This window comes from Callospermophilus lateralis, unplaced genomic scaffold (genome assembly GCF_048772815.1).
Source record: "Callospermophilus lateralis isolate mCalLat2 unplaced genomic scaffold, mCalLat2.hap1 Scaffold_43, whole genome shotgun sequence".
Lineage (NCBI taxonomy): Eukaryota > Metazoa > Chordata > Mammalia > Rodentia > Sciuridae > Callospermophilus > Callospermophilus lateralis.
Window position 1 is genome coordinate 11,956,540 of NW_027514380.1, and position 15,627 is coordinate 11,972,166.

The window sequence follows — 15,627 nt, forward strand, 5'->3', positions numbered from 1 at the left end:
GCAGGTAATAGACTTTGTTGCAACTACTCCCTTTAACCCTTGTAGTACAATCACAGCCATAGACAATGCATAAACAAGGGTGTGATCATGTTCAAATCAAATTTTATTTATAGGCTGGGTGAGGTGATGCATACCTGTAATCCCAGCAGCTTGGGAGACTGAGGCAGGAGGATCATGAGTTCAAAATCAGCAAGCCAGCCTCAGCAATTTAGTGAGGCCCTAATAAATTCAGCGAGAACTTGTCTTAGAGGCTATTAAAAGTGCCCCTAGGTTTAAACCCCAGTACCTAAATAAATAAATATTTATTTATTTATAAACACAGACAATAGCTTTGATTTGGCTTGCAGGCCTTAATTTGCTGACTATAGGAGGGAAAAGAGGTTTAAAGAGGCTATTAAAATAATTATGTGCTAATAAAGCCCTGCACTAAGATGGCAGTTGTAGGAATGGAAAGCAGAAATAAATTAGGGAAGAGGAGGCAAGAGGTTACAGGATGAGGGATAGGTGAACAATGCAAACATGATTTTGGAAGAATAAGGGGTTCCTAATGAAAAATGGAGCAATTGAAGAAAGTTTGGAATCCCTTAAGAGAATATAAATATCTCCCTTATTATAAGGGGTCTTAACACCTCCACACATATGTAGAATTCAAAGGCAGAAACAGGTTCCTTCGGGTTCAAGCTCTGATACTTCGGCAGTCCTAACAGTGTCATTTAATATTTCACAAAAGCTCTCTTGACTCATTATTGAAATCACAGAGAAAAACTCTCTATCCTCCTTGCAAGTTATTTGTTAAACCCTAACTCCCACCACTTGGCTTGTCACATCTCCACTCTCGAAGGTCCTAGGCAACACCCCTGTCTCCTCAGGGCCAGTTACCAAATAACTAGAGACAGCATCTGCACTGCAAAAAGGAATTGTTGAAATTAGCCAATCTCCAGGAAGCCTGTTTAACTTGCTACCCCAACCCTCTTTGCCAGACACAAACCACCTTCTACATTTCCAATGTACTGATACCCTGTTCCCATGTGCAAACCCTGAAGCTTTCTCTCCTTGGGAGCTGTAAGTAACAGAGAGTTCTGTCTTTTGTCTATCCATGTGTCTTTGTGCTGTATGCCACCATCAAAACCATCTTTAAATCTGGTAGCACGAACAGTTGCCTTAACATTTTGATGGCAGTGGTAAGGGGAGAAGAAAATTTCATATCTGGTTTCCATCCAATACCCATTTCAGTCTAACAGTGGGTACCAACGCAGTACACACAACGGTGCTTGCCCAAACATTTTTTTTAAAGAGAGAGAGAGAGAGAGAGAGAGAGAGAGAGAGAGAATTTTTAATATTTATTTTTTAGTTATCGGCGGACACACATCTTTCTTTGTATGTGGTGCTGAGGATTGAACCCGGGCCGCACGCATGCCAGGCAAACGTGCTACTGCTTGAGCCACATCCCAGCCCTGCCCAAATATTTTTAAACAGAAGCAAACATTTGGGTAGAAAATTTGAGGAAAGGGGTTTGCCATTAGACTATCACACTACATCTGTGTTTTAAGTCCTTGCCACAGTGTTCCTATCAGAAGGTTATTGTGCTTCTCCCAAAATATAATCAGCAAATCATGCCAAATGAGTCAACAGATTCTTACTGGAAACTTTGTTAGCAGGTGCTTTCTGTCCATGACTGTCACATGTAAATCACCTTCGAGGGTCACGAAGCCCCCTGGAAGTGAGAGCTGTCCCTGCAGGATGTCCATTCCACAGACATTGGTGATTTGCTGTCTGTAAACCTTGTTTCTTGCCATCTGTTTTGAATTTGTCACCCTTGGTTTACATTACCTAAAACTGTAAACTAGGTTGACATCAAGCATGAGATTTAAACCTTTATTTCTATGAATAAATTCTCTCCTAACCACAAGTTCAGGTTTCACATGGCTCCTCCTGATTTTCCTCTTTAAATAACACAATGGCTGTTCCCTCACCTCTCCTGTTTCCTAAACACTCCATGACCTCCCCTTCATACTCTGTCCAGCCTTAAACCACTGACTTGTTGCTTTCCTATTTATCCTTCTGGATCTTTGGCTTCATTTTCCGGGCCTTGTCTCTTCTGCAGCCATCCTAGCAATTTCTTAATTTCATATTTAGCATCTCTTGGTGTTTGACCTCTTCATTCAAATAAATCCCCAAATGCCAATAGCTGGGGCCTCCTCGCATCTTTGTTCTATTAAAAAAATTATGGAAGATTCCATCTCCAGAATGAACATAAAAATTATGAAGTTCAGAATCTAGGCAATAATATTCATCAGCTGAATGGCCTTGGCCAAGTTGCTTACACTTTCTGCTTTGGTCTCATGTTGGTGTCCCATCCCAAATTCACATATTGGAACTTTAACCCTTATTACCTCCCTTTAGCAGATAATAAGGTCACAAGTCCCTATGTTCTTGAATGGAATTAATGCCCCTGAGAAGAGACGGAAGAGAGCTGACTTCCATGTCTGCCACATGCGAACAAAGTGAAAAGAACCATATTTGAAGCAGAGGAGGACTTTACCACATGCCAAACCTACTATTGACTTGATCTTGAACTTTGAAGCCTCAGAATTATGAGTAATAAATGTCCGTCGTTTATGAATTACCTAAGGTATTTTTATGGCATCAAGACCAAACCAAGATGCTTTCTAAACCTAAGTTTTCTCATCTATGAAAAGGAGATAAGGAAAGTTACCTACTACACAGCATCTAACATAAGATCAGATACAAAATGGTGCCCAAGAAGTATTATCAATTGTTTTTAATCAATAATTTTTAATCTAATCCATGTTCTAATTGGATCTAAATTATGATTTATTTACCACTTACAAATAGAAATTTCAACACTGCTTTTTAAACTGTTATTTTATTAATCTATCATATTCTTTTATACTCATGTGTAAGTTTTGAATATATGTTAAAAATTTTTTTAATTATAAGACCAGGGTAGAAAAAGAGGTGGAGTCTTCAAAGTGAAGAGAAAATCCACTGTTTGGACCATAAATGGGGTCTTAATTTAAAAACCACCAGTTAAAAGTTAATTTGGGGGAAAAACTTGATTTTGGAAATATTAGAAAATTATATTGTGTTTAAAAAATTTACATAAAAAATTATATTGCATTTTGACACTCATGAAACTCTGATATAAGCTCAGAGGATTCCAATCCTACAATAATGAAGGTAATATATTCAGTCTGGAGAGGATAAAACAACACCATTTTTGGAATTATTGGTACAATTGTGCAAGGCAGTTTGGGGAGAAATAGTGTTTAATTTGGAGTAGTTTATTCCTTTTGCCCTTTTCCCATAATCTGTCTTCAAGTACTGCCCCAAGTGAGGAGAGTTATCACTGAGGACCATGAATGGGGTCTTCATGTAGGATTTTCCTGCCTTTACTCAAAGCTGGCAGCCTACAGTACACGTTGTTATGGTTTAAATGTGAGGTGTCCCCTAAAAGCTCCCACATGAGACAATGTAAGAAGGTTCAGAGTGGGAAATGATCTGATTGTGAGAGTCTTAATCTAATCAGTGAACTAATCCCCTGGTGGGATTAACTGGGTGGTGATTTAGGTAGGTAAGGTGTAGCTGGAGGAGGTGAACATTAAGAGAGTGGCTTTGAGGTATATATTTTGTATCTGGTGAGTGCAGTCTCTCTCTCTCTCTGATGCCTAGTCATTATCGGAGCTGCTTCCCTCCACCACACTCTTCTGCCATGATGTCCTGCCTCACTTTGAGCCTCAAGGAATGGAGCCTGCTGTCTATGGATTGAGACCTCTGACACTATGAGCCCCCAAATAAACTTTTCCTCCTCTAAAATTGTTCTGATCAGGTCCTTAAGTCATAGCAATAAAAAATCTGATTAAAACATATGTTTTTCATGAATCTTCTTTAGGGGACCAAGGAGAAATTTGTTTTTATCCAAAGGCCTTTAATTGCCTAGATTCACTTTAGTGTTTCTTTTGTTTTTGTTTTTGTTTTTTAAGGAAGAATCAAAGTCTTTAAAAATTATATAATATACACACACATTCATATATATAACAAAATAATTATTGTAGTAATAAGCATTCCAATGTAGAAAATACTATTAAAAATCTACAAAGTACATAAAAATGACTTCAAACAGACTACTCCTTAATAATGATTAATTATGATAATTTTAGTACATTTCTTTATAAAGCTTAGTGCACACACACACAGACACAACAGTATATTATGAATTGAATCATTCATGCATTTAAGCATTTAACTTGTGCACGAATTTTAGAACCTATTTATTGCCTTCCATAAGATAAATCTCCCTACTTCATTAAATTCTTGGAACAGCAAAGTGTTCTATTTAATTGAATTAATGTTTAGAGGCTTAATAATTCAAAGAGAGGAAAAGGGCTTGAAGATAAGCAGGAACATTTTACAATTCTTGATCCAACTATCTCCAATTGATTTCTAGATATCTGGTAGTCATTTTAAAGAAAGAATGGTTCATATTCCCAAATATACACATATAATCCTTTCTTTTAACCCAAAGGCTCTCAAATTTCAGATTGTGTAAGAATGAATTACTGAGTAGCTTGCATATATATAAAATTATGTGTATTATTATTTATGGATGAATTAAAGTACTTCTATTCATAATTTTGACTACATATGATCTGATTAATAGATTAAAAGATGACTTAATTTTTTATAATAAAACTTCATTGTATGTACACATAAATTTCTTCCTTTACAATATATATTCTTAAATAACCCAATTTAATATAATACAGACATTCTTCTGTATTATTAAATGCTTATCTACAGCATTCTTTTTAATGTCTGGGTAGTATTCAAATCTATGTATATATCATATTATCTAATACTCTATTCTTGAACTTCTCATGTTGTCTTTAAGTATTAACTCCTCCTTTTGTTAAGTAGACCAAAATATGATTTTAGGTCAGAGAGAGAGAAAAAAAAATACTCAAAATCATTCTAAAAGAATTAGGACAGCTACACAGATCTCCTTCTCCATCTTATAACAAGAAATAAAATGGAGACTCCAATCCCAGGAAAACACAGATCAATTATGTTTGAGGTAATTTCATGTTCTTGACAGAGGTACTTTCTCTTCTCTAGAGTGTGTGTGTGGATGTGTGTGTGTGTGTGTGTATGTGTGTGTGTGTGTGTGTGTATGTGTGTGTGTTTGTTTGCGTATGTAGTATAATCTTTCTTTCTTGGGGAAAAGCAGAATGAACTGCCTTATTCCTGATTTCAGAGGAAAAGTTTTCAACTCCATTGCTCTGGGCCTAAGGTGAGCCAGCATGTCAGGACTGAAGGGCGTGGTAGAGGAAGGCTGCTTAGCTCATGGTGGGATCAAGAAGCCGAGAGGGAGTTAAGGGTCCACAAGGAAGATGCCCCCTTCCCAGGCACACTCCCAGTGACCTACTTCCTCCAGTCATGCCCCACCTGCCCGCAGTTACACTCAGTCAACCCACTGAAACTAGAATGGACTAATTAGGCTACAACATTCAAAATCGAATCATTTCATCTCTGAACATCCCTTACATTAATACAGGAACTTTTGGGGGACTCTTCATATCCAAATCATAATACTTCCTAACTTTAAAACATACTACAAAGATACAGTAATTGATGGTACAGTATGGTACTAGCATAAAGACAGACATACAGCAATGAAACAAAAAAGAAAACTCAGAAATAAATATATATGTGTCCAGCTTATCTTCAACAAGGGTGCCAATAACACACAATGTGAACATGATAGTCTCTTCAACTCATGGTGTTGGGAAAACTGAATATCCTTCTGCAAAACCATACAAGTGAATCCTTATTTTACACAATACACAAAATCAACACAAAATAGATTAAAGACTTTCATACAAGACCTGAAATTATAAAACCCCTAGAAGAAAATAGAGGGGGAACGGCTTCATGACATTGAAGTGGGTAGTGATTCCGTATATGTGATACCAAAAGCACAGGAATAAAATTTAAAAATAGACATGTGGAATTACAACAAACCAAAACGTTTCTGCACAAAAAAAGAAAACAATGAACAGGTGCAAAAGCAATCTACAGATTGGGATAAAAATATCTGCCAGCCATATATCTGATACAGAATCAATATTCAAAATAAATAAAGAACTCATCCAACTCAATAGCAAAAAGCAAGCTGACTTGAAAATAAGCAAAGGATTTCAATAGGCAATCCTCCAAAGAAGATACACAAATGACCAATGAGTATATGAAAAGAAGTTTAATATTATTAATCACCAGGGAAATGCAACTCAAAATCACAATGGATAACACTTTACTCCTATTAGAACATCTCTTATCAAAAGGCAAATGATAAGTCCTGGTGAGGATGTGGAGAAAAGGAACCTACACAAACTATTGGTGGGAATGTAAATTTCCACAACCATTGTGGAAACCAGAACATATTTCTCAAAAAATAAAAAAAATAGAACAATCCAAAGTCAAGTTTTTAATCCAAGAGAACTGAAAACAGGATCTGCATTCCATATCTCTTGAAGCCTTATTCATGATAGCCAACAGGTCAAAATAATCCAAATGCTCATGGATGGATGAATGGATAAAGAAAACATGGTATATACATACAAACAATGTAATATTAGTCTTAAAATAAGAAGGAAATTCTGTCATCTGCCACAACATGGATGAACCTTGAGAACATTGTGCCACGTGAAATACGCCAATCACAGGAGGGCAAATACTGCATGATCCCACTTACATAAAGTATCTAAAGTAGTCAAGTTCATAGAAGGAGAAGGTAAAATGTGACTGACAGGAGAAAGGAAAAAATATCAAGTTGCTGTACAATGGGTATCAGGAGTAAGTTACACAAGATGAAAAAGTTCTTGAGTTCTGCTGTACAACAATGTGAGCATAATTAGCAATACTGTGCTTTATTCTTCAAAGTTTAAGAGGGTGTGGCTAGGGATATAACCCAGGGGTAGAGTGCTGGGTTAGCAAGGATGAAGCTCTGGGTTTGATCTCCAGCACATACTAAAAAATAACAAGAACAACAACAATAATGTAGATCACATGTTATATGTTTTTACCAATTTTTTTTTTTTAAAAAGAAGTAGACAAGATCTTTGTCTCACTTACCACTTTTTGTCTAATATTTAATTAACCATAAAATCTCAGTGGCATATGACAAATAAATCCTTACTTTTTGCTTACACATCTGCAGACTGGCTAGGGGTTCTGCTGATCTAGGCAAGACTTGGCTACAAGCTGGGGTTTGATTTCAGGACAGGTCTATATATCATTCAATTTTCTGAGATCTAAAAATTTTTTTCTCATGTTAATGGCAGAAGCTCAAAAGGACAAGCCCAATAGCTCATGACATACCTGCTAACACCCGTCTGGCCTCAGCAAGTCATGCAGTGAAGCTCAAAGACTTAGGTTGGAAATAATTTCTTCTGAGGAATGTTAGAGATGATAAGTTATATACCAGTCATCTTTGCAATGCTCCTGTGAAACAGAGGTCACATTTGATTCTAATCATGAATAAACAATCAGACAAATCCCAAATAAGCAATATTCTTCAAGTTAACTGGCCCAGATTCTTGAGAAAAGACTTTGACATAGAAAACAAAGAAAAGCGATGAGAAATTTTGTAAATTAAAGAACACTAAATGCACAACCTGAAATTTGATTAGATCCTGGAATTTTTAAAGATGGCTATTAATGACAATTTTAGAGAGCTAGGGAAGTTGGAAAATTGGCTATATATTAAGTAATGGCATATGATTCTTACTAATGGTGATTAATAACAAAGTATCTTTATTCTTAGGAGATCAGTGCTAAATATTTCTGAGTGAAACATCTTAATGTCTGTAATTTATTTTCAAGTAGTTCATCAAAAATGCATGTAGTTCTATATAGATGGAAAAAGGTAAACAAAAGTATGGGAAAAAATTGATTAATGTTAACAATTGCTTGATGCAGGCAAAAGACATGTGGATAGTTATTATACTATTCTTTCTTGCAGTATCCTAAAATTTTAACGTTAAAAGAAAAATAATGAAAGGATTGAATTAAGTACCTGGAGAATTCAGGACAATTTTAAATCACATTGAGGAAAACCTGGGGGTGTTCCACTCATTAAGCAGGCTAGGGGGGCTATAGGGATTATATTTTCAGAGATTGCTTAGTGAACTGTTCTAGTTAGTCCCACACTCGTTGTAAGGTTTGCCATAAACCTAAAAACACTGAGGCTTGACGCAGAGCTTGGCCAATTAAAGCAGTTATTTTGATTTGGTGAAGTAATTAATAATGAGAGAGATAAGTAAAGATTAGGGAAATATTTGCAGTTAGATACTAAGAACCCCACTAAGGGATGAAAATAACTTCTAGGTCAAAAGAAGGCAGGGCTGCCAGAGGCACAGTGTTCCCCCACCAACTGGTAATTTTGACACCACATATGCTCTAAAGAGCCCACTTATATGGTCATTAATCACGCCACACTACACTTTCTGGAAATAAAATATGTTCTGAATTCTGCAAGTTACTTCTCAGAACAAATGCATCCTTGAGCCAACTTGGAGTTCTTCACCAGGTCCCCAAGATCCACAGCTCATGTTTCTTGTAAATAAGTTTGATAAGGCTAATTAAGAATTTGATCCTTTTCTAGCATCAGATTCTCATTCTGCTTCTGATCCCAAAAGAATTCCTCTTGTGGCCCTGGGTCCCTGCTCAGGGAGGAGCAGGTGCAAAACAAGAGAGAACAAGAACAAATTTGAACTTGGCTGTTATTATGCATATCCCTGGAGTGACTATTTCCTAATCTACCTACAATAAATTCAGCAAGCATTTTCTGTTCTGCATCCTCTTTGGGGACCAGCAGTCCATCCTGATGAGGAGTCTGCTCATTAATAGGAAGAAAAGTCTAAAGATTTTTGTATTGTTTAATTCCCATTTTTCTACAAAACAGAGAAAGCTGGTTTTCTAAATAAGGCAGAAAATAAATTTTATCTCAAAGACTCACCATATTTTTATTTATTGAAGTTCTAGTAGCCATATTGCTTTAGTCATTCTTTAGCACTTATTTAACATAGTCTTTGATTCCAGAGGCAACTGCATTGTACAACCAATCTCTGAGAAATATTCATGTCGTCTGAGATGGCTTTATCTATAAGGTGAAGTTGGGAGACTTCTGGGGTTTTTTGTTCCTTTATCCTACCATTGCCTTATTAACTCATGCCTTTATTGTACATCTTTTCCATTTCAATTCTTTAATGAGTTTCAAGTTGCCTCCTATAGTAATTCCTAAAACCATAACTTTCAAAAGTAAATTAAGATTTTGCTCTCAGAGGAGACCACAATCAACAAAATCCCTAGTTTCCCACCCACACCCACATTCTTACACATCCACACCTCTCTCTCTCTCTCTCTCTCTCTCTCTCTCTCTCTCTCTCTCTCACACACACACACACACACACACACACACACCACATTCACACACACACACACACACACACACACACACACACACTCCGGGGCACTCTGTCACTCTACACAGATTTTCTAGGGAAAAACATATTTTTTCAGACCAGTCCCAACCTTGACCCCAAATTGCAAGTTTTAAGAGCCTTCACCACTCTCTGTGGTCCAGGGAAACAGGACTAGGCGATTTTACCTGTAATAGAAAGTACTTATCCTGGCATTATTTAACTTCTGCTGAGAAAGGCTCCAAAGCCTCCTATGCAAGACCCAAGTGTCACTCCATACCTTAGATAAAAATCTTTGTATATGTTGGCTTTTTGGACAAAATAAGCCTTACTTCCCAAGACCAAGAATAAACAAACTAAATCTAGGTGGACTTACAAAAAGCCTGGAAATACAGACAGTCTTGCCTCTAAATATGCTACCTTCAACGGCCCTCTAGTGCCCCATCAAAGGGGAAACTATAGTCAGAGGGACCCTGGGCAAGGGAATTGAGCATAAAACAACCTGAAGAAAGCTATCTTTGGACTTATTTGTTCTTAAATTACAGAGGAGAAAGGCCCAAGGGGCTTCTATTCACAAAATTATTGGATAGTAGAGTTCAAGATAGAATTTAAAGTTCATAGTCCTGCTCCATCATTCCATGCTGCCTTCTCCTTCTACTTCTTCTGACTTTATTGTCCATTTTAAGTATACAGTTTTATATGACAAAATCCAAAAAGAAACCCAGCATCCATCAATATTCAAGAGTTTGACCTGCCCACATCAATATTTTTTATTCCTCTATAATTGCTTTTTAAATGATGAAAACTGCCTTAAACATCTATAAATAAAAGGCTTTATTTGCTCTCTTCTGATTTCTATAATAAACTATTGTCGTCTACCTCTAAATCAAACATTGCCCAGCTTCTTCAGAACAAGTACTGATATATTGTTCCTCCTTAGTCAATACTATCAACATTGTTGGTCACATGAAAAAATACTTTTCTTAGAGCTTCAATTTTAGGAGGATCTGAGATTTCATGAGACTGAACTTCCTTATTATAACACTATTACTATTTTTTCTTAATAAGCATAATAAAAAAGGAACTTTATATAAACACCTGGGTATGTGAGATATATATATTTTCACTATAAGTAACATAACATACACACTATATAAAAACATATTTTATAAGCTCTATGGGTAAAAATATGCAACATAAAGACAAAGAAGATATTATATAATGGCTGTCTTACAAGTTCAGCAGTCAGAGAACCACAAAAAAATTAACTTTGGATTAAAATATTAAGAGTTTTAAATCCTACTAATTTCTATATAGCACCACATATTTTTAAAGTATCTATGTATATAAGAAACTGTCCTTAATATACAAAATGTACTATAATTCACAAAATTGCTGCATAATTTCAGCCCAATTAGAAAATATCATTTTGAGACCCTGAGCTTCCTGGTTAAAAACTGTAGGTGCTAAAGTCATAAGCTGTATTGAAAATCCTAAAAAGTAACTGTATGTGTGAAAGAGGGCAAAGGGCTGTTTCCAAAACAAAAGAGACCTTCAGAAAAATAACTCTCCAAAACTATATGAAAAGCATTCCAGGCTCACACACAGACAATGCAATGCTGATTTGGAAAATATAAGTGTAAGCATGGACAATGACAGATTAAAACTCATTAACATTAAATCAGCTCATTGTGTATCCTTAGCTAAAAGGAAAATGATTCTTTTGTAAAAACATGTATGCTCCTTCTTTCCCCTTTATATGCAATAATCCAGCCAGACATTTCTCAGGTATTTTAATGTCTATTCCTCTTCCTACAGTGTTGTATTCTACAGGAAAAAAAAAGCAAGGCATCCAGCCATCCAGGACATATGAGAAACTTTTTAGAAGAAACTTTATTTGACCATCAGCCACTGGGCTGAAACAAAAAGCAGACAATACTGTCATCATGGTCTCTTTGGGGGTTTTATGTGGAATTCTAATTAACCAACCCTCATTTTCTTTTCAGATATCGAAAAAACCCAATCTGACTAAAGTTCCTGAGGAATTTGGAAAAAAATATGAATTTATATGTGGCATACGTTAGAGGGGGCTCCCTGCAGATTCTTCAGGAAGACTATTCAAGCACTGCTTAAAAACATTTCTTTAAGTCTTGAAATTGAAATGCCACTCACCAGAAATGGAGCCCCCTAGAATATATCGACTTACATAACAGAAACTGTGCATTTCATTGTCTTGTGAGTTGATGAGAACAAAGTCTGGATGATAAATTCTTGAAGCACAAATCCCCTTTGTAAGTCCATATTTAATGGCCAACCCCTCTTGGATTCAGAAGCTGAATGAAGGACATGATAGGGTTAGTTTGTTTGTTGCTCTATCCCAAGAATAATACAGTGGCTAGCACATAGAAGGTAGTCAACAAATATTTTAAGTTTTTTCTAGTAACTTCTTTCTAGACACAGAAAGAATCTGAGAAATCTGCTTCAAGATCAGCAAACCTCGGGCTGGGGTTGTGGATCAGTGGTAGAGTGCTTGACTCGCATGTGTGAGACACTAGACACTGGATTCAATCCTCAGCACCACATAAAAATAAATGAATAAATAAGGAATTGTGTCCATCTACAACTAAAAATTAAATTATTTTTAAAAAGGATCAGCAAACCTCAACAGAGGACTAGGAGGCTTTTAACAGAGGAGCAGAAAGAGAATTCAGAGCAGTAAACCCTCACCTCTGTTCCTGCTCGTTAGACTTTACCTCCTACTTTTTGCAAGGAAAATTCACAATAATAACAGTAGTAACAGTGGCATGAGAGGGTGAACAGATAAATTTACCATGTTTCCTTTGATTCTTAATGAAGCCTCACATTTGTCTGTTTTGGTCCAGAAGTCAATAATCTGCTGGGAAATCTGTGAATCACTTACTTATGTAATTTTTTGAAAGATTCTTAAGTCATCAATCAACACAGTGTTGAACATCAGAATTCAGTGTTTGTTGTTAAATTGTCTGTCATGCTCACATTTTAAACAGCACAAAGTCTGCTTAGAAATTTGAAACTGGTACAGATGTACACACACATGATGAGAATCATGCAATGTAAAACCCAACTTAGCCTATATAATGTTTTGGTTTCATGCACCTGCTCATTTGGAAAACATCTGTGGCATGTTTGACAACCAACACGGGTGAAATACAGAAGCCTTATAGACTCCCAGACAGGCTGGTGTCTGTTCCTGCCTGCAATTATTCTGAGACACTATTTTGATGTTAACATGCTTTCTCTCGCTTTGGTAATTATTCCACTAGGCTTCATAAAGCCTGTTTTCACTTGGGACACAATTACCATAGGTAATTACGTGTAGGCAAATATCTGCCCTTCCATTGGGTAGTCACAGCATCATCCATGTTCCAAAACACAAAATTCCCTTTTCAGGGATACACTTGACATGTCATCACTGAAGTAATTAGCATGCTGGGCTTTTTTTTTTTTTCATGCACAAAAGCATCAGATTTCCATCAGAGATTTTTTTTGTTCTTCTGAAACTCTCCACCATAACAGCATGGGAATTACAATAGAAGGTAATTGGAACATAGTGTTCCATAGGAACCTGTGGAAACATGGAGCTCCTTCTCTCGGCAACATTAGCAAGGGAGACAGGTGCAAGTATTTCCAAGCTCTGCGTCTTTCTGTTCACACTGTAACTAAAGAATTTCAAGTGCATGAGCCTATGCTAGTCACAATGGAATGATGGTACAAGCACACTGAAACAAGGAGCATTCTGCGTAATTCAGACAAAGCAATTCAAAGCACAATACAGAATACGGAGGTTTTCAGTGCTCACTTATCTGCACTGATAGCAGCAACAGCCATATCTCATTTATGTATTTGTTTGTGTCTTTATCCAAAAGCTGTGACTGCACCTTAAAAAATACAAATAATACAATAGGATTTTTAAAAAAGCAACCTCAGAACTCCAGTGGGGAAAAAAAAAGAAAGAAAAGAAAAGAAAATGAAGTCAGAGGTGAAATTACACAAAATGCATGCTAGGAAATCCAAATGTGACACTGAACTTGATAAAAACACAAAGAAAAACATGACCAAATTCAAGATGTCCTTGTTCAGGAGCAGCACAAAAATTTCTGGTATGCCAGATGACAATTCCCAAATTAATTCTATTTTTGTTTAGAAAGGTGCCTTGTGGTTTATATTTTCCACTGGATTTACTTTCCTACATAGTCTTGATTTTTGGTTACAATATAAATAGTTTTATCTATGAACATACATCTCCTAGATGAATGTTATTCAAATTTTGGATCATCTAATAGCAGGTTAAAAATATCAATTAGTTTTGGTCATAACTATTAAACTTTAAAAAAAAATGATTAAGGGCTGGGGTTGTGGCTCAGTGGTAGAGACTCTTGCCTAGCATGTGCAGAGCACCGGGTTCAATTCTCAGTCCCACATATGAATAAATAAAATAAAGGTCCATTTACAACTAAAAAATTTAAAAAAAATAGAAATGATAAGAATGTATCACACATAGGTTTCATTAATTTTTTAAATTACTTGTATATGTACTATATATATTTCTACATATATTGTGAAAGTTAAAATACATTTCTTATCTTAGATTGTCGTCAAACATTTTTGAAAGGCCCTGAGCTATCCTGATGACATCTCTGCTTGCTTTCATTGGTCAACCACTGGAAAGCAGACATGAAAAACCCACTAGACAGAGCTGAGACAATGGTCCCTGCATCTGTGCTTTGCTGAGTGAGGACAACAGGTGCCAGTAGCTCAGGCAGGTTCTCTGGAGGATTCTGAGATTTCCTAGATGCAGCAAGTCCCAAAAGACAATTATCTTCAACTGCTCTCTTGCTATTAATTTTGATGATGAATTTTAATTGGTAGTATTAAGAAGAGAAGACAATAGATATTCCAGTTATCTTTAAATCACAATTCAAATGGTAATCCTGACACCTGCTTCAGGACCCAGCGTGGGAACCCGGAACTGTATGACTTCTCCATCCCAAACCTCCCAGGCAGAATTGATGGCTCCTCCATGATATCCTACATGCCTTGGATGGAGCCTTGATGGCATCTTCATATGCACAGCCATCTCTCTCATTGGACTGAGAACCTTCAAAGATACAGATTGTGCTTTTCTAGGAGCAATTGCACTGATTTTTCTGAAGCAATCAAAATGTGTTCTTAAAATGATGAACACTAGACATTCCAAGATTCTACAAGATTTTAAGAATTAAGAGAGAGAAGAGGCTTTCCTGATAACTTCATCTAATCTGATTTTTTAAATTAGTCATTTAAACTGATCAAGGATATCAAATCAGCTTTAACTCATGTGCTGACACTTAGAGACTGGCAGTAGCTCTCTGGGGCACCATATGAGATATGCCAAAGCTGTCTCTGGGCTGAATGGGCAGAAGTGCTGAGGGGTGTACACAAGGAGATGAAAGTGGCCATGTCTTCCATCTTTGAATAACTAATCAGAGGACCAGAATACCCATCTGCACTGGTAATGAAAATTGATTTTGTTTACAGTAGCACTTCCATTGTCCAGCCTTCTCCTGGGAAATAGTTACGTGTAAGAATTTTAGGAATGAGCAAGGTAATGGTCATGCTCCTGTTTCACTCGTTTCCTTGTTGATACTAACAAATTGGATAGCCATTAGTTCCCAAGTGGGAGAGATGGCAGTGGAATTTATTAACAGTGTCACTTCTTCCCAGGATAGAGCAAAGAACAGCCACATAAAAGTGTCGTTCCTAAAACAGGTAGTTCATAATTACTACTTAACAGCAATTTAAAGGGAAAAAAAATGAAGTGAACAGCTGTGGTAATTATAGTCAACTTGTCAAAACTTTTCAGTGTTTGTTAATTTTTGATAGGCAGTCATTCCTTTATTTTCTCCTGGACCTGAAGGGTTGGAATAGGGTAAGCAGTTGTCTTAAAGGCTGCTCGAGATATACATTTCAAAGAGGGTCTTTTGTTTTGCTTCATCTTTCTTAGATCCATGTTTATATCCACGATTGCTGTGAAGTAGAAAGCAATGCACTCTAGAGGAAATTGTTTGAAAACCAAAGAGAGAATTCAAAATTACAGGTCAGAGCCATT